At 47.9% G+C, this 20,059-nt stretch overlaps 1 protein-coding gene across 3 annotated transcripts in view; it reads left to right on the plus strand.

Moving 5' to 3' along the window:
* Positions 1-7,186: 7,186 nt before the first annotated feature.
* VDR (vitamin D receptor) overlaps positions 7,187-20,059 on the plus strand; it is an 82,873-nt gene continuing 70,000 nt past the window's right edge. Inside the window, exon 1 of one of the 3 annotated variants that reach the window (XM_007516224.3) lies at positions 7,187-7,264. The gene's annotated coding sequence lies outside the window, so the exon portion shown is untranslated. The remainder of the gene's footprint in view (positions 7,265-20,059) is intronic. The other 2 variants (XM_060195477.1, XM_060195476.1) reach the window with 2 other exon arrangements.

Below are 20,059 nucleotides of genomic sequence, written 5' to 3' on the forward strand. Positions count from 1 at the left end.
TACTATTTAGTGAGTTAGGAGAAAACACAATGTTTTCTTCTGTAGCACAAACTGTATTTTTTTCAATGTTTTATTTTATTATTAGTGATTTATAAAATTTTAAAATAATAGGAGTACAATTCCACACCATTCCAACCACAGAGTTCTTTGTCCCCATTCCTTCCACTGGAAACTACAGTGGTCCTCCCAAGGTCACAGATATGGGTTAACTATTATTTCCTTTTGTTGTTGTTGTTTTTTGTTGTTTTTTGACCAGAGCACTGATCAGCTCTGGTTTATGGTGGTATGGAGGATTGAACCTGGGACTTTGGAGGCTCAGGCATGAGAGTCTCTTTGCATACTCATTTTGCTATCTACCCTGCCTATGACTATGACTTCTAAAACTTTCTATCTATTTATCTATATTTTTGTCCATTTTTCTATAGTCCTGCCTTCTCTTCCTTTCTAAGTCACACCTATTTCTACTACTACTCCCAGTGCCTTTCCTGTTTTCCTCCTCTTTCTCTGGGTCCTGATGGAATCGGATTTCAGAGCCTTCTAGCTATCTTCCCCTACAATCTCTCCTCTTCTAGGTATAAAGACCAGAATTCTTTTTAGGATGTAGAAGGGAGGAGTTCTGGCTTCTGTAATTGCTTCTCTGCTGGACATGGGCATTGGCAGGTCAATCCATACTCTTAGCTGGACAAACCGTATTTCATGTATCACTTGCTTTAAGACTTATTTTATTTGTCTCATAGATCAAAAGAGGAAGGGCCAGAGTATCACTTTGGTGTATGTGGTACCTAGGATCAAACTCAGGACCTCAGGCTTGAGGGTCCAACACTTTATCCATTGTACCACCTCCCTGGTCTCATAGACCACTTCACTTGCAAGAAAAAGGAAGGGGCACAAATGCCACTCACTTGTTTTAATAAACAGGAAAGACCCTCCCCCCAACACACACGGGACTAGATTGTTCCTGGATGAAGAGTACAGTTCACAAAACAAACAAACAAACAAACAAACAAAAAACAACCCACAAAGAGTGTTTTCCACTTTCCAAAAGTCCCAGGTCTACCAACGGGGCAGCCCCAGTACAAACAGCTCCCATTGCTGGGTTTGCTTCTGCACCCTAAACAGTACTGGATCCCCCCAGATCATACAGGCATGATTTATACACCTTATCCAGCACACAGCAACTACACCTGTGGCAGTTCTTCCCCAGTCACTTTATTTAAGTCTTGTGAGATAGATTCAATTCCCTTCTCTTCCTCCTTTCCTCCCTCCTTCCTTCCTTCCTTCCTTCCTTCCTTCCTTCCTTCCTTCCTTCCTTCCTTCCTTCCTTCCTTCTTTCCTTCCTCCCTCCCTCCCTCCCTCCCTCCCTCCCTTCCTTCCTTCCTTTCTTTCCCTTTCTCCTTTCTTCTTAGAGGAACGTGTTGGAGCACAACAGAAATGAGTCATGTCAATGTGTACAAAATCCTGGAGCAGGAGTCAGGCGGTGGCGCAGCGGGTTAAGCGCAGGTGGCGCAAAGCGCAAGGACCGGTGTAAGGATCCCGGTTCGAGCCCCCGGCTCCCCACCTGCAGGGGAGTCGCTTCACAGGCGGTGAAGCAGGTCTGCAGGTGTGTCTGTCTTTCTCTCCCCCTCTCTGTCTTCCCCTCCTTTCTCCATTTCTCTCTGTCCTATTTAACAAAGAACGACATCAACAATAGCAATAATAACCACAACAAGGCTACAACAACAGGGCAACAAAAGGGGGGAAAATGGCCTCCAGGAGCAGTGGACTCATGGTGCAGGCACTGAGCCCCAGAAATAACTCTGGAGGCAAAAAAAAAAAATCCTGTAATGTGGAATCTACTGATTTTCTTAGTTGATCACGATAGTCCATGCTGAGTCAAGCTCCTTCAAGAAATTGACAAAGACAAAAAATACATTATGTTATATTTCAGGGGGATATAGTCATCTTAAGAATATGTGTCAGTATTGTTGATAAATGGTCTGTAAATTAAAAAAAAAATCCCTTTCCTTTATGGGTCTCCTCTCTTTTCTCTTGCTTTCTCCCTGCCTCCTTCTACTCCTACTGTACTCTCTCCCGTCCTAATCGGTAAGATAACAGTCCAGAGATTATAACAGTTTCAGGGGACTTTGAAATGCACTATAATTAATGACTACTAGTTATTAAGTTAAGATTTATTAGCTATTTATTTCAGGTTAGTTACACTGCTGAAGATGTAGTTTGATTATTTCATTTAATCATCTTAACAATCCCACCACTACTATTATTTCTATTTTGTTGGAAAAAGCCAAGTGGCTCCATTTAAGGTTAAACAAGTGAGAGAGTTATTCATAAAAATCACTGGGAATGTGAGGGGAGACGTCTAGCTAAGAAAATGGGCAAAAGTCCAAAGTCTGCAGCTCAGCTACCCAAGACCACCACGTGAAGAGATCAGCATCAGTTCAGAGCTACACCAACAGCAGAGTGATGAAGGTCATCCAGTCAATAGCTGGAGCTGCCGCAAGGGCTTGCTTATATAGTCCCTGAAGCCACATTCCCTTTTGAGTGTGCCCCATAGTCAGGCTGACACCATTCGTATGCTAATTGTCCCAAATTCCTGTTGGGGTCACAACACTATTTTATCACTGACAAAATTTATGCTTTTTTTCCTCTCCCCGCCTCCAAGTAACTTAGCCAGAGTCATTCAGTCAATAAATAGCAGTATAAGTCCAAATGTTTGCCATCTGGCCAACCTCACTCTTCATGAGTCCTATCACAGGTCAGGGACATTACCAAACAGTTGAGAATCAACTGTTTCAACTCTTTCACATTTTTACAAGGTGTAAAGTGGCCATCTTTCTTATGACTGAGCAGCATTCCAGCAAGCAAAAAAGCCACATCTGCACCCACTCATCCAGTAGATGGTGGCAGAGGAAATTCAGTCCTTTGCTGGTGAGTATGGTGTGACAAAGTATGGTTTGAAAAGATGTGGAAAAGCACTCCTAAAACATATGTCATGATGCATAAAAAAAAAAAAATTCCTTAGATACATTTGGGAGCTACTTTTGGCTCTGATCCAGCTTTTTAGTCCTATTCTCAACTCTGACACCATCTTCCCAGGCAGTACTTTTAGCCCACCTGTAGGTTAGCTATTGGCTCAGGCAAAAATTACTAAAGTCATAGGCCCCTTGGAATATACCTAAAATAGACTTCCTAGCTTCTTCCCACACGGAAACTCCAAGTTTTATCTGCTCTATTCCTACCTTTGAGTTTCTGTTTACTGAACAAGTTGCTTGTTACTTTACCACCTTTCAGCCACCAACTTGCAGACTACCTGTTTCCCTGAGAGACCTAGACCTATGGCAGGAGCCTGGCCCCTTACCTTCCTTGCTAGGCTCTACCACAAGAGTCTTCCCTACAGGAATAAAATAAGAACCCCAGTGGCTAGGGAATGTAGGTCCATTCCACCTCCTACCAGTTGGACTAGGGTTTGAAGAATCATCATTGCTGGGGTTTGGATGGGAGCCCAGCAAATACCTGGGAGCCTGAGAGAACTCCGGAGCTGCCTCTGCTTGGAGGTGCAGGTGGGAGCTGACACCTTCCTTTATCCGGCCCCCCAGGCTCTGTTTTCCCTATGCCAGCAGACACTGTGTGCGGGCCAGTCTAGTGCTAGGCTGCTAGCCTGGGGCCTTGAGGATGTGGGAGCAGGTGGGAAAGGCAAGTGCCAAAAGCTCCGAGGATGGAGACATGAGCTGGGCTACTGGGAATGGAGTCTTAGAGCCAGATGGATTCAGACTGAGCAGCCATCGGTGTCCTCCCTGTTTCCAGGGCACGCAGGGCCTGCAGACCATTCCCAGAGTGTTGCAGACAGCTGTCCATGAGATCTTGTGCAGAGAAAGTCAGCACTTCTGAGATGACCCGAAGTTTCCTGGGACTTGAGTGAACCCCCTACAGCTAGGCAATGCGGGGGTATGGTGAGATAACAGCGGAGTTCAGGCTATGAAGGCAAGCACTGAGTAGGTACAAGCTACTCTAGTGATCTGACCTTGACCCTGTGACTTGCAGGTAGAATCCCCTAAAACCTTGGAGCCACCGTGAAGTTCTGAGGGTGCTCTGTGTGAGACATGCTGGTCTGTAAGGAACTTTCTGTGACTCTCCTGTTGCAGGGGATCTCACGGTGAGATGGAAGTTTTCAAACATGGAGTCACAATCCACTGTAGGTTGTGAATAATAATTTTTAAAAGCGATATGCTAAAATTCAGGAACTGGTGTGGTCCAGGAGGTGGCACAGTGGATAAGGCTTTGGACTCTCAAGCATGAGGTCCCAAGTTCAATTCCTGGCAGCACATGTGTTAGAGTGATGCCTGGTTCTTTCTCTCTCTACTGTCATGTCTCATGAATCAATAAAATCTTTAAAAAAAAAATAAAATAAAATTCAGGAACTGGAAATGATGATATAAGTTTAGGTAGTCAAAATCTCAAAATACTGAATGAGGTGTGCGAGACTCAACTACAATTTAGCTATGATGGTGGGTTTAACTGACTACTAGTCAGTGAAAACAAAGACAACATATTCTCTCGTGAATGCTTGTCGGCCTATTTATATAGCACATGTTTCTAGAAACTGATAATCACCTAGTTCAAATGGTTGTGGAGGGGAAAAGAAAGTAGTCCAGACAGTGAAGAAAAAAGAAAAGAAAGGGAGGAAGGAAGAAAGAAAGACAGAAAGACATAAGTAAAGGAGGAAGAGACAAAGGGGGGGGGAAAGGAAAAAATACAATAAAAATATTTTGAGGCGTCTCTTATTGCTGTGTGTGTGTTACTAGGTCATGACATAAACTTGTTTCTCTTTTCTTTTTTTTTAATATTTATTTATTTTCCCTTTTGTTGCCCTTCTTGTTTTTTTATTGTTGTAGTTATTATTGTTGTTGTTAATGATGTCATCATTGTTGGATAGGACAGAGAAATGGAGAGAGGAAGGGAAGACAGTGAGGGGGAGAGAAAGACAGACACCTGCAGACCTGCTTCACTGCTTGTGAAGTGACTCCCCTGCAGGTGGGGAGCTGGAGCTAGAACCGGGATCCTTACACCAGTCCTTGCACTTTGTGCCACCTGCACTTAATTCACTGCGCCACTGCCCGATTCCCCAATATAAACTTATTTCTTGTGTTGAGTTGCAAACACCATGGCACTGTCCTGGGAAGACCCTTTTGTGTGAGCAATTTCCATTGCTCAGAGCTGCTTCCATTTATTCATTTCATTTTCCATAACAGAAAGCAGTGCGAATATGGGTTAGAGAAGATAAATGAGTTACCTTTTCTTGGCTTAAATTTTTTAATCATTAAAACAAGGAAACAGACGGTGGTTTCTACCTCTAAAAATCCATGGTGCTTTCTCTCTCAGTGTGTTCTTTGGGAGTTTGTTGAGTGCAGGCCCTGTCTTCATCTCCAATGCCCATAACCACTGTATATTTAAGGAGAAGAAAAAAAGCCCTGAACAATGGAAAGACCGATAGCCACATGGGAAAGCTCCAGAGAGAGCTCAGGGGATGTATATTTGCCTGGCGAACAGCCTCTGGATGGCCTCAGCATCTCTGTCCAAGGGCACAGAAGCTCTGGGAAGCTCATGGAACAAAGGAAGACAGCTCACCTAGCAGGAGAGGTGCTGTGCCATGTGCCACCCACATTGGAGACCACATAAGAGGAACCACAGCACCGGAGGAAACTCCAGCGATGGTGTCTCTTTCCTTCTCTGTGTCTCTGTCTGAATGAATGAATGCCATGGTGTGAAATCAAACATGTACAAGTCTCTCCTCCAAAAAAAAAAAAAAAAGGATGTGATGAAGATCAAATGAAGGGGGTCCGGCAGTGGCACACCAGGTTAAAGGCACAAAGTACAAGCGCAAGGAAGGACCCATGCAATGATCCTGGTTTGAGGCCCCGGCTCCCCACCTGCGGGGGGGGGGGTGCTTCACAGGCAGTGAAGCAGGTCTGCAGGTGTCTCTTTCTCTCCCCATCTCTATCTTCTCCTCTCCTCTCAATTTCAGAGTGAAATGGTTCAGAGGAGCTATTTCCAGCACCAGCCTACTTGTTAAATCCTAGCCTTGCATAATATTGAGCAAGTCAACCTCTCTGCGTGTTTCCCACCTCTCCACTTGGCTCGTCCGAACCACCATTCCCATTCCCTTCTCTGCCCAAGGTTAGTAACAGCATCTTTCTGACTAGAGCAGGTCACCAACTGCTGGACGACCTTGTGGGCCTCTCTCTATTACAGGTCATCACGCTGTAATTACTATTTATACGTCTGGGACCGTGAGTTCTAAGTAGGTGGGAACCAAGACTTCTCTCGTCTTGCATCTCAGGGCAGTGCCTGGCACGCAGCCAGGCAAGCAGAGTTGAGTGATAGAATCGTCTATGGTGAATTTTCCCCAGTCATCTGCAGTTCCAGGTTTGGGTCATAATTTTTATCTCTTCCCTTCTCACCGGGGTCTTGAAGGCAGGGGGGAGTTGGCAGCATTGGGGGGATCAGGCACTGAGGACCAGGGAGGCTACGATGAAGTTTGCTTGAATGAGATTCTCCCCGGGGATGATGGTGTCACTCCAGAATCCACTTGGGCCCCCGCTCTTCCCCTCTTCCCTTTGCTCTTCTAATCGAGCGTGTGGAGTGGGGCTGTGCTCTCTGGCACCCTGCGGAAGTGACACTGTGGGTTGGGAGCGGCGCCCGGGACTTCCCGGGAGCACCGCAGAACGTAGGTGCCCACGGCAGGCGCCCCCAGCGCCCGGCAGACGCCCGAGTCCTGGCGGGGTCAGGCCAGGTGGGAGAGTGCAGGTTGGGCAGAACCACGGCGGGCGGCCGGGGAGGGGTGGGGAGATGTGAATCGCAGACCGTCGCAGGCAGGAGCACGGACCTGCACAACCACAGCCATGCAACCTCTCATGCAGCGAGAGCAGAACACGCCCAGCTCTGGGGTCGGCAGTGGTGGGGAACTACAGCGAGCAGGGCTCCGGGAGACGACGCGATGGTTGCTTCCACGTCAAGATGTCAGCGCCTAGGACGCGTTGGCTGGGCAAGAGGAGACCGGACTGGAGGGCGGGGTCTATGGTGGGCGGGGCCTCTGGGGCGGGGCTAAGTGCTGGGCTGTCTGGGCAAGGATTTCGGGGGCGGGGCCTACACGGGGGCGAGGCCTACCTGGGGGCGGGGCCAGGTGCTGGGCTGTCTCTGCTTGTCAAAAAGCAGCAGCCGAGCCCCAGGCGCCGGGAGCGCAGAGCAGCGTGCCCACCCGCCGGACCAGGTGCGGACACGGGAGTGGAGGGAAATGGGGGACGGGGGTGGTCCCAGCATGGGGCTCAGGCTGGGTCGGGGCCATCAGGGGTACCCGGCTTGAGTGTTCGGGGGTAAGCACGAGTGTCTCAGTCGCAGGAGCAAACTTGGCTCTTGAGATCTGAGCTGTGCCATGAGACTGGAGCGCAGAGGTCTGCGAAGGAACCGAAGTTCATGCCAGGCTGGCGAAAGGGGCGGCCACCTCCTCGGTGCTCAGGTAGCCAAGTGCAGACCTGCTCCACTAGCACAGTGCTCAGAATTTGGGTTGAGCAGAAGCATTTATTTCCTTGCTCAGTCAAGGCTCCTGGACAGAAGGGGAGAGATAAGAAAGTGAGAGATTGGCTGTTGGTGGTGCTCAGGTCTCCCGGGGCTGACGTGTGTCAACTTATTATTACTTTGCAGGACCCAGGTATGGCCCTGCCATGATGAAATTTTTTTTTATTTCTTGACATAAAAAAAAAACAGGAACCACAAATGACTTAATTTGCCCCAGTGTTCTGGATTTTATTTATTTATTTATTTATTTATTTGTTTGTTTATTTATTCTCAGAAGACCTGTTCAGTTGTCTAGAGGAACTCTGGAGCAAGCATCTATTATAATCAAGAGGAAGGTTCAGGGAGGTAGTTTCTGTTTGAAAAGTGAGGGGCTCACATCTGTGGGTGGTAGGTGAGGAGGACTCAGAGCAAGGAACAGCATGTGGACTGCTCCAGCCCCCACCTCTATGGACCACTGAGGCTGAGACCCAGCTGCCTGGGCTGGGAGAGCCCTGGATCTCCCAAGGCAGGCCTTTCCCACATCTCCTCCTTCTCCTTCTCCACCTCCTCTTCCTCCTCCTCCGTGTGGTGAGTGAGTCAGCCTCCTGTCTGGGCTCAGTTGCAGCCAGAGGGGCCAGAGCCCAGGCAAGCAGTTGGGCAGGCATTTTCTGAGTATTGCAGAAGCACTCCTGGGCAGAGTTCAGCTCTGCTCCAGCTTCTTGCTGGAAGTCTGTCTTCCTTGTGGCCAGCGGTAGCCACTCCTGCAGAGAAGGCAGTTCTGATTATGGGATGGCAATAATTCTAACAGGGGCCGATTGTGAGGGGGGTTGAAACTCGCAAGCCCCTCCCTCTTACCCTTTTCCTAGGATCAGGAAGTATATCCCAGCACCATCAGCTCTCCCAGTCCCTAATTTCATTTCTGCCTGTGATCTTGTTGGCAGCCTGTTGGTGAAGTGGGCATACTGAAGAAATCAGGAAGGTTCTGGGACTAGAGAAATGATGGTAATGTCAAAGTAGGTACTAGCCCAGCCTAGCAAGGGGGAGTTTGCTAAAGTGGAAATGGATTTTCTAGACATGGAAGCCTCAGTTCCATGAACCAAGAGTATGTCTTAGGGACCTTCTTTATCCCTTTCCTGTCCAAGTGCTGGAGGGCCCATCTGAATGGTGTCAGGACTGGCCTGCAGCCAAACCAGGAGGCGGTAAGACTACAAATTTCCCTCTGGTTTTTCTCTGAGTTCTTCTGATTCTTGAGCAGAAATAGAGGCCCCTGAGACCACTGTCCCCACTCAGTGACCTTTTTGGACCCATTTAAGAGGAATCCCAACCAGACTGTGGGACTGACTCAAACTGCAGGAAGCTGGGGGGTGGGGTGGGGGAAATTCATGGCCTCTGCTCTGGCTTGGCCCCATGGTTTTGGTTTGGCTGGTCCCAGATCAGCTCAAATTGTACCTTTGCTAGAGCAAGGGATGAGAAAGGAGGGAGAGAAAGTGCCTTCAGAAGACTTCTCAACCCTTCACTGCTCTTCAGCCAAGGCTATCACGCTTCATTTGTACAGACAGTGTAGAAGACCTGCCACCATATGGAGTGCTCGGGAAATTCCTGTGAATGGCTCCTCAGTCTTCTTGCCCTACTGTTTCTACTCCCGAACCAACCTCTAGGGACTAGGTCCCAAAGTAAATACCAAGAGGACCTCCTAGGACCCTTATTTTCTATTCTCTGAACAGAGAGCTAATGTCCAAAGCCAATGATTTTCCATTTTGGAGGAAGATGTGGGACCTAGCAGATCAAACTGAAGGATGCACCAAGACAGGAGAGGTAGTTCCAGTCCAGCTTTACCTCACATCCTACAGGGCCGAGACCGTCCTGGCCAAGGTTGATCACAGGGAACCTCTGCTAGAAGCTTGTTGTCACTTGTGCCTAGTGGTCAGCTCCCTGAAGCCAGAGGAAGGCTGAAGGTCTGAGCTAGGATGACATTCCTGTGTGTTCAGGACGGGATGCTTTTTTCAAAATATTTATTTAATTTATTTATTCCCATTTCTTGCCCTTGTTGTTTTATTGCTGTAGTTATTGTTGTTTTCGTTGTTGGATAGGACAGAGAGAAATGGAGAGAGGAGGGGAAAACAGAGAGAGGGAGAGAAAGATAGACACCTGCAGACCTGCTTCACCGCCTGTAAAGCAATTCCCCTACAGGTGGGGAACCGGGGCTTGAACTGGGATCCTTATGCCAGTCCTTGCGCTTTGCGCCATCTACGCTCAACCCGCTGCGCTACCGCCTGACTCCCAGGATGGGATGTTTTAAGAAGACTCCAATGTTCCATGTGTCACCACTGCAAGTCTCCCTTGGATATTGGTAGGGAGAGGTCAAGAAAGGGTGAGATGTGCCCTGCCAGGTGCCCTGCATGGGCTTCTGAGGGATGACAGGAAGAGAACTCTCCCAGAGCAGGGCTCTTCCCCTCCATTGCAGTTCAGTTCTGAGAGGATCCCACTGGGTCTTACTCCCAGTTATGTTTCTTCTGGTTTCCTCTTGCCCTCTTCCTGGATGTGTTATGGAGAATGACTATGTGATTTATGGTCCTAAATGGGATACTTTTGAGAGTGGGGGAAGGTGGAGAGGTGGGCAGTGATGCACCCAGTTAAATGCAGACATTATAGTGCTTTGAGGACCTGGGTTCAAGCCCCGGTCCCCCCAAAACTTGATGAGCAATGAAGCAGTGCTGTGGGCATCTCTCTTTCTCTTTCCTTCTCTATGTTCCCCTTCCCTCTTGATTTCTCTCTGTCTCTACCAAAGAAATGAAAAAAAAATGAGAGAGAGGAAAGAAAGAGGAGGGGGGGCAAGAGAGAAGAGAAAGAGAGAGAGAGAGAGAGAGAGAGAAAGGGGAGCTGCTATTAATAGTTACATTGGGGATCCAGACAAACCGAAACTGTCTGAGGTAAACCGGAACATTTAGTCACTCTGGTGAACAGCACTGCAAACCCCGGGTAGGTCAGGAGGAGGAGGAGGAGGAATTGAGGGGGTGGAGTGGGGGAGGAGGGGCCAGTGTGTTTGATTATGGGGAAGCTGGGCCAGCTTAGTCCTCAGGGCACCACAGCACTCTAGCCTAACCCCCTCACCCCCAACCCAGTGCTAGCAGCCAACTCCAGTCTCTCCCCTGAGGACAACCCTGCTCCCACCCACCTTCTCCTTGGACCCAGTCTACCACACCTGTGACTTCTCTTCACCTTTGACTTGTGCCTGGCCTCACCTTTGGCTTTCCTGCCCCACCCTCTTCTTCAGACCACGACAGGAAGGCTGGCCAACTCCCCTTCAGCTGGCCCTGGGGGAATTGAGATTCATCATGGAGACAAGACTGGGTCCCCTGCTTCCTCTTCCCTCTTCCCTCCATCTATAGCCTTTTTGTCCTGTTCCTCTAGCTTTCTAGACCTCAGGAATCATACCATCTCATGGGAAACCCAGGTCTAATACTGAAAGGGCAGGTCAACTACTGCTGGCGGGGCTAAAGGTCTTGTCACTAGGTTCTAGAGAAACGGTGGCAAAGCAGAAGCCAGAGCCAGAGCAGGTGATGGAGCCTGATGTTTCTGTGGACACTAGAGTTGGACTCTCCAGTTGGCCTGGCGGTTGGGAAAACTGTCTGGGGTGGGGACAGATGGTTCTTGCCCAACCTGGCTCTAGGCATTGATGGCAGTGACTGCATCGTGCTGTGGTGACATGTGGAAGAGAAACTGCCCTCCCTTCTCAGTCCCTGGTCCTCTGTGGTCTTGGTCTAGATGCTCAGGGCAGACTCTCTGGAGAGTCCCCAGAGGTGGGACTTGTGTGATGATGGAGGCGGGGAGGGGGCGGAGCCTCCTTGATGGCTGTGTAGTGACAGCTTCTGAGAAGGAAAGGAGCAGGCCAAAATCTTTTGGGAAGTTCCTCCCTCCAAAGTCATAGAGGGGACAACTTGATTCCCACCCACCCCCAGCCCCCTCACTCTTGCTGACTGGGGGAGCAGGGGGTGGTGACTGTCTGGTAAATGACAGCAATGGAGGCTGAGGCCCCAGTGCCCAGCCAGACGGAGTATGTGTCATGTTTTTGCAAACCTGCCCTGCAGGTCCCGTGCCAAGGAATAGACTGAGCAGTGTTCCAAGAACCCCATGCTACACAAAGTCCCATTCTGTTCAGGGGAGCGTCCTCGTCCCCAGTAGGGTGTGGGCAGGTGCACAGCTGGGAAAGTGGAGTCTGGGCAGGACCCGGTAGCCGGTTCCCGGGAAACACAGGCTGGCCTCTTGCTGGCCCTCTGAAGACAGGTTGAGGCTTTGAGGTATTATGCAAGGTGTGACATTACAGGCCATGTGGGGCACCCCCCCGGGTCTCCCAGGTCCAGGGCATTGCTGGTGACACACCCAGTGTGTGCCACCTGCTGGCACTGGAGGCGTTGCTCCAGGAGCAGATGGGTTCACATGTACGAGCACGCTGTGAGTGCGTCCTCCCCGACCTGCTCCATTGCCTTGTGTCATGGCAGCCACTATCACTGGTCTTGTACAAACAGGAAAGTGAGACTCACTAGGGTTGAGCCATGCACCGAGGCAGCATGGACTTGCACGTGGGCACCGGCCTCAGGGGAACCTGATCCCGCACCTGGCTTCCTGCAGCAGGGGGCTCTGAATGCCAGGCCTTGCCCGAAATAGGACTTTAAGAAACATGTGGGATGATGTGTTCCACCAAAGTAAAGGACTCTGGGGCAGGAGCAGGAGTGGGGGGGTGGGATGTGTTCAGGTCCTGGAACGTGACGGCCAAGGAGGTTAGAGTGTTATGTGGAAATCTGAGAGACGTTACATGTGTACCAACTACTGTATTTACTGTCAACTGTAAACCATTAATCCCCGCAATAAAGAAGAAAGAAAGAAATATGTGTGAGAGGAAAATAGTTAGATCCACCAACTAGTTCGAACAAGTTGACCTGGGAGCAAGCTGGGTTTGCCCAAAGCTTACCCTACGGATGGTAGCCTCAGGCTTCAGCTCTTCTCCGGCAGTCTTAACCTTATTCCTGTGGAAACAACAGATGGGAACCAGAGAGGTGACTTCATGCAACGAGATGGCATGGGACCAAATAAAACTGGAATAGTCGGGAGTCAGGCTGTAGCGCAGCAGGTTAAACGCAGGTGGCACAAAGCGCAAGGACCGGCTTAAGGATCCCAGTTCAAGCCCCCGGCTCCCCACCTGCAGGGGAGTCGCTTCACAAGCAGTGAAGCAGGTCTGCAGGTGTCTGTCTTTCTCTCCCCTTCTCTGTCTTCCCCTCTTCTCTCCATTTCTCTCTGTCCTATCCAACAACAATGATATCAATAACAATAATAACTATAACAATAAAATAACAAGGTCAACAAAAGGGAATAAATAAAAATAAAAAATTAAAAACCTTTAAAATAAAAATTAAAAAAATGGAATAGTTTGGAAGATAAATAAGAAACACTCCATTTGGGGCCGGGAGGTGGTGTACCCCATTTAGCAAAAATAGTTCTGTGCACAAGGGCTCCTGAACTTTCAGGAGCCGAGTTCGAGCTCCCCCTCCATCTCCCCACCTACTGTGGGTATGCTTTGTAAGCAGTGAAGCAAGTCTGCACGTGTCTATCTTTCTCCCTCTCTATCTCTCTTAATTTCTTTCTGTCCTATGGAATAAAATGGGGGGGAAAAAAGGCCTCTGGGAGCAGCAGATTTGTAGTGCCAGCACTGAGCCCCACTGATAACCCTGGAGGCCAAACAAAATAAAATAAAATAATAAAGAAACACTCCATTTCAAAGTAGTTCCTTTACTGATAGATTCCTGATACTAAGTGCACCAAAGGAAAAAGGCCATCATTACTTTGGCCAACTGGGAACTCTTCTCACTTTACCTTTTCCCCATCTAGCTGTCTCCTAGCCCACTTGGAAGGAAAAATGAATTCTGGGCTCTGCCAGGTGAGATCAGGTCACTTTATGTATTGCCTTTCACCATTACACCTTCTTTTTTAAGTAAGTTACCCTCCTCCTTGTCCTCCTCCTACTCCTTCCCCTGCTCTTCGTCTTCCTCCTCTTCTCTTCACCAACAGGACATTTACTAGGGGCTTTGTGCTCGTCTGACTCTGCTGCTTCTGGCAGACTCCTTTTTTTTAGATTGAAGTTGAAACACACACAAACACACACACGCACACACACACACACACTGTGAAAAAGAGACACCACAGCACTGTTCCACTCTTAGTAAAGCTTCCCCATGGGGCCAGGTGGTGGCACACCTGGTTAAGCGCACACATTACAGTGTGCAGTGTCCCAGGTTCAAGCCTCTAGTCCCTGCTTACAGGCAGGAAGATTCATAAATGGTGAAGCAGTGTTGTAGGCGTCTCTCTGTCTCTCTCCCTCTCTATCTCCCTTTCTCGATTTCTGGCTGTTTCTATTCCAATAAATTACTCTTTTAAAAATATATGTTTTATTTTAGTATATATATATGTCACATATCACTAGAGACAGACAGACAGACAAACAGGGACACCAACCAGAGCACTGCTCAGCTCTGGCTTATGGTGGTGCTGGGGATCGAATCTGGGTACTGAATCCCTGGGAGTCCTTCGCGTAGCCATTATGCTGTCTCCCCAGCAATGGGTTGAAGTTCTTTTTAGCCCTTGTTCTTTTGACATTTGCTAGAGACTGTATTTCTAAAGTGAAGATGTTGTGCTAGGTGAGTTTCTTAAGCTCCTTGCGGCTACAAGCATTGCATCATCCTCAGTCTAAGCATCTCACCTCTGGCTGAGGTGTCGTACACACATGGCATGAGAGCCCCGTGCAGGGTCTCCTTGTTCCTTCCCTCCAAGTCCCTTCCCCTGTGGGCTTCTTCCAGCAGTGGGTCAGGGATGGAGTTCATGACTCCACAGCCTTCTCAGCATTTGGTGTACTTCTCAGTTCATTCAAAAACCTGGTGTCAAAGCTGTGCACATCCTAGGTGCTCACTTAATACCCAATGAATGGCCATTTTAGCAAATGAACTGTGAGAGATGTATATTGTCCTTAGACATGTATTTTGAAAAGTGTTCGTGAAACATCAGCACTGTTTCTGTGTTGTTTAATCAAAATGTGTAGGCCAAGAGACAGTGGTGGAATTGATTTCCCTGGGGCTGCAAAATAAAGTTTCACAGAAGGCTAGCAGAAGTTTAAGTTTCCACTGACCAATTGTTTAGAGCCTGGCTTTGTTCCTTGACCCTCAAACATGTTCACACTGAGAAGCAGGCAGCAGCTAGAGGACCGGGGTGATAAGAGAACAGAGAAGGCGTCACATGGACAAGAACTAAGCGCCCACAAAGAATCCCTCTCCCCAGGATGTGTCTGAGGACGATGGTCCAGAGATATTAGGCATGCCCAGTGTCCCAGCAGCCACATGACCAGACATTTGCCCACCCACCCAGCCACCCACTGGACAGCAGAATGTGTCCAACCTGGCAGCTACATGGGCCATCCCAACCCACAATCCTCTAATTACCCATCTAGCCCGTGTCTGTCAGCTCCAGGGCCAGGCCAGCACCTCCAACCAGGGCCTCATCTTGGTGACCAGGCCTTTAGCCACTGTACACCCCCAGCTCTGCCTCTGTCTCTTCCTACATCAACCTTTGACCCCCATGAGCCTGACATATCCTTTAATAGCTTAGACTCATACTAACACAGTGATTAGATGAATTCACTGTGTTCCAGGCTCTGTGTTGAATATATTTTAACATTTTCTCACTGATGCCTCTGGGTCCTGCTATGAGGCCGTCAATATCACCACCTCCCCAGTACAGAAGAAGAAACTGAGGTTCAAAGTAATTAAGAGGCGACATTTTTTTTTGCTCAGTACCATCGAGCTTTTAAGTCGGATCTCTGTAAATTGAGTAGACACTCCCCTCCTTGTCTCAGGAGGACCAACCACAGGTGTTGTCAGTGGAGGGTGAATGGGGCAGTTTCAGGCTGGTCAGGACAGTGTTGGAAAACACCTTCAGGGCAGAATTCTTTGTTCCAAATGGCTCTGAATGTTCAGACTTCTGCCAAGGGTGGGAAGTTGCTTCTGCCCAGCCGATTTGGCAAGCACACAGCCATGTTGGGTGCCATGATGTTGGAAGTGGAGGAAGGACTGCCCCAGGTAAAATTCCATTATAATGAACTCCATCTGAGATCTGCACAGCTTTGCTGACATGGAATTCTGTGAACCTGTGTGCAGTGGAAGAAGTCAAGAATGTAGCCGCAGAAACTGGAGATGACATGGAGCTGGATGTCTCTTAGAAAGGTCTGGAAAGGCTTGTGGCATAGAAGAAGAAGAGCCAGACTAGCTTGGAGTCTCCTCTGATGCCAACTTCCCAGGTGGTTGAGGCAGGGGGGAAAGGAGAGCTCTAGTCCTGTCCACCTGTCGTTGCTGGGACTGTCCCACCTCCCTGTGTGATGTGAAACCCCAAGATCAGGTTCACATCCACTTCTGAAACACCGACTCTCAATGTGATGGCTTAAAACACTCCAGAAACATTCATTAGATGTCCATCAGATGAAAATATGTTTGTAGGTAGATGGAGTCCCCTGAGCCAGAAGGGACAATTGAAGGGCAATGACTTCCTATGGCTCAAACATCATTAAAAAGCAATTAAGATGAACTCTGCCCGTTATCAAACCAATGGCTCATACCAACGAGCACTAAATTGATCGTGTGGCACCATGTTGCCAGGCACAGGCTAAGCACTCTGCATGCACCACCTCGCTTAATCCACCCGGGCCTCTTGTAGGCATTGTTCTGCTCTTCATCTGACTGACAGGCAAAGAGACTGAAGTGAGGGAGCTGGCGTCACTGGTTCAAGGCACACAGCTGGCCAGAGGGAAGTGGCGTCTGCACCAGGCAGACAGCTGCCAGAGCCTGTTCTTGTATTCATGTTCTTGTATTCATCAGGGGCCTGATGTCACCATGAGCTGCTGCTGGGAGGCCCCACTGGGTGGGAAAGAGTGGAGGAGTGAAACTCTGATGGTAAGGGCCAAAAGCATAAGCCCGGTCTTACCGGGAGGGTTGTTCCTACCTCGGGCCTGCAGCATACCTCTAGAACTTTAATTCAAGGTAGCCAAATGGCCTCCTTGTCAATAGGAAACTGGACAGATTTTTTAAAAATGAAATTGCTCTTGCTCTTTCTTTTTTAAGTTTATTTATTTATTTGAAAATTTTTAATTATCTTTATTTATTGGATAGAGACAGCCAGAAATCGAGAGGAGGGGGGAGAAAGAGAGAGAGAGAGAGATACAGCCTTGCTTCATCACGTTAAGCTTTCCCCCAGCAGGTGGAGACTGGGGGCTTGAACTTGGGCCCCTGTGCACTGTAACATGTATGATCAACCATATGTGCCACCACCCAGCCCCAAGTTTATTTATTTATTTATACAAGAAAGTGAATCAGAGCATCATTCTGACACATATGATTTGAGGACAAAACTCAGGACCTCATGCTTTTAGAAATTTTTATTAGTGATTTAATATTGATTTACAAAATGATGAGACAACAGGGGTATAACTGCACACCGTTCCCACCACCAGAGTTCTGTGTCCTCACTCCCTCCGTTGGAAATGGCAGGAGTTCTCCCAAGGTCACAGATATGGATTAACTATTATTATTATTTTTTTAAAGATTTTATTTATTTCTGAGAAAGATAGGAGGAGAGAGAAAGAACCAAACATCACTCTGGCACATGTGCTGCCGGGGATCGAACTCGGGACCTCATGCTTGAGAGTCCAAAGCTTTATCACTGCGCCACCTCCCGGACCACTATTATTTCTATAACTGTCTATCTATAGTTATTTTTACTTGTCTATTTTTTTCCTGTGTTCCTGCCTTCTCTTCCTTTCTAAGTCATAGCTATACTTATTGCCGTTTCTGAATGTCCTTCCTCTTTTCCTCCTCTCTCTCTGGATCCTGATAGAATTGGGACACAGAGCCCTTTGGCCATCTTCCCCTAATATCCCCCTTCCCCTGGGAGTTGCAGACCAAATTCTTTTTGGGGTGCAGAAGGTGGGAGTTCTGGATTCTGTAATTGCTTCTCCCCTGGACATGGATGTTGGCAGGCCAATCCATACCTCCAGCCTGTTACTATCTTTCCCTAGTGGGTTAGGGCTCTGGAAAGGTGAGTCTCTGGTACACATGGGTGGGGTTATCTGCCCAGGGAAGTCAGGATGGAATCATAGTAGCATCTGCGACTTGGTGACTGAAAGGCAGAAAATATAAAGCAGGACAAAATATTTAATAAATAGGAACCAAAAGTAGGAATAGAGCAGATGAGATTAGGGGGCTAAGGGTGAAAAGAAGCTAGGAAGTCTATTTTAGGTGTGTTCCTAGGGGTCCATGACTTTTGGTGATTTTTGCTTGAGCTTGATAGCTAACATTCAGGACTAAAATTTGTCTGGAAAGATGGTATCAGAACAGAGCTAGAAAGCTGGATTAGCAAAGAGAGTAGCTCCCAAACTTAAAGAAAGTATACAAATACAATGAACTGTTCACCCATCAGTCTGACCTAGGGCCCATGCATATTCGTATTTAGCACAGAAGCCTGTGTTTCTGTGTAACCTCTGAGTCTCTGTCAGTCTGAGCTTGCAGTCTGTGGTCACAGCTGAGAACATTCTAGGCTGCACACATTTCAGGACCAGTCTTCCTCAAGTGGCAGCACAGGCTGACCAGCACAGCCTCCCTTCAGAGAGGGGGCAGTCCCTACTCTTCCTGCTCTACAGTGAGGGCGAGTTCTTGTGATGATGCTCCTGATGGAGGTGACCAGGGATGGTGGAGAGACGGATCTGTTCGAGGTCTAGGCCATTTGTGTCCTCATGCTTTTGAGTTCAGTGTACTTTTCACTTTTAAGTCACTGTACGAGGATGCCTCTATCTATTTATTTAAAAAAGAAACATAACCAAGTAATACAGATATTTTACAATATCTGGTAATGGTTGGGAGAGAGAAAGTGGGAGAGACAACTGGTAGGACATATCCTGCAGTTCTCCACTGTGCCCTCTGATAGCTTCTATCAGTAGATGACTGGTACATAGAAAGCCCTCATTTATATAGAATTATTTTTAATATGGAAATTCTGCGGTAGCACAGCAGGCTAAGTGCACGTGGCGCAAAGCGCAAGGACTGGTGTAAGGATCCCGGTTCGAGCCCCCGGTTCCCCCCCTGCAGGGGAGTCGCTTCACAGGCGGTGAAGCAGGTCTGCAGGTGTCTATCTTCCTCTCCCCCTCTCTGTCTTCCCCTCCTCTCTCCATTTCTCTCTGTCCTATAACAACGACGACATCAATAACAACAATAATAACTATGACAACAATGAAAAACAAGGGCAAGAAAAGGGGAAATAAATAAACAAATATAAAAAAGTAAAAAAAGAATTATTTTTAAAATATACATTTCATTTTAATGAGACAAGAGAGACCAGAACACTGCTCAGCTCTGACTTATAGTGGTGCTGGGGTTTGAACCCAGAACCTTGCACCTCAGTCATGAAAGTCTGGTGTGCAACCCCTGAGCTATCTCCCTGGCCCCATACAGAATTCTTTACTTGACTTGTTGCTGTCTGTGGGTGCCCTTCCCAGCAGGTAACTGTGCTTGATAGTGAAATGTGTTTCTTTCTGCTTGATGAGTTTTACTGACTGAAACCTTTCAGTCAGTGATATGGCCTGAATGAAACCCCCTGAGTCATTTCTCCTCCCTATCAGCCTGACTCTCTCCCTCCTTCCTCTTCCATACTGTCTTTCCAATTAGTTTCCCATAAGTATTAAAAGAAAGCTCTGTGTAAAGAAGTCAAAAGGGAACACTCAGGGAAAGTTCTCTAGGTAAAAATTAAAAAAATAAATAAATACAGTGGAATTTTTGGATTTGGTCTGAGAAGCAATGGATTATGCTTCTTTTTTTATATTTATTTATTGATTGATTGATTCCCTTTTGTTGCCCTTGTTGTTTCATTGCTGTAGTAATTATTACTGATGTCATTGTTATTGGATAGGACAGAGAAGAATGGAGAGAGGAGGGGAAGACGGGGAGAAAGACAGACACTTGCAGACCTGCTTCACCGACTGTGAAGTGACTCCCCTGCAGGTGGGGAGCGGGGGACTTGAACTGGGATCCTTACGCCAATCCTTGCACTTTGTGCCACGTGCGCTTAACCCGCTGCGCTACCGCCCGACTCCCTGGATAATGCTTCTGATGTGTGATTTGAAATTCAGTTTGAGATCTCCCAGGCTGGGAGGGCCTCATGCCGCCTTCCCCCGTGCATCACTTCACAGTGATTTTTTTTCAGTCTTCAGTCTTCAGTCTTCTTGATACCTGAATCCAGTCCTCCTCCTTTTAGTTATGCCAACAAATAATAACTAACATTTTTATGATGTGCAACAATTTTGAAAATGTTAACTTTGGAAAACTGAGGACAGCCTGTCTGGGAGAGCGCATGCTGAGTGAGGCTCAGCAAAGGCAGCAACCTAAAGGCACTAGAACTCTGTGGGGGCAGGGTGATGCTATGGCGGCTG

The sequence above is a fragment of the Erinaceus europaeus genome, chromosome 7 (genome assembly GCF_950295315.1).
Source record: "Erinaceus europaeus chromosome 7, mEriEur2.1, whole genome shotgun sequence".
Lineage (NCBI taxonomy): Eukaryota > Metazoa > Chordata > Mammalia > Eulipotyphla > Erinaceidae > Erinaceus > Erinaceus europaeus.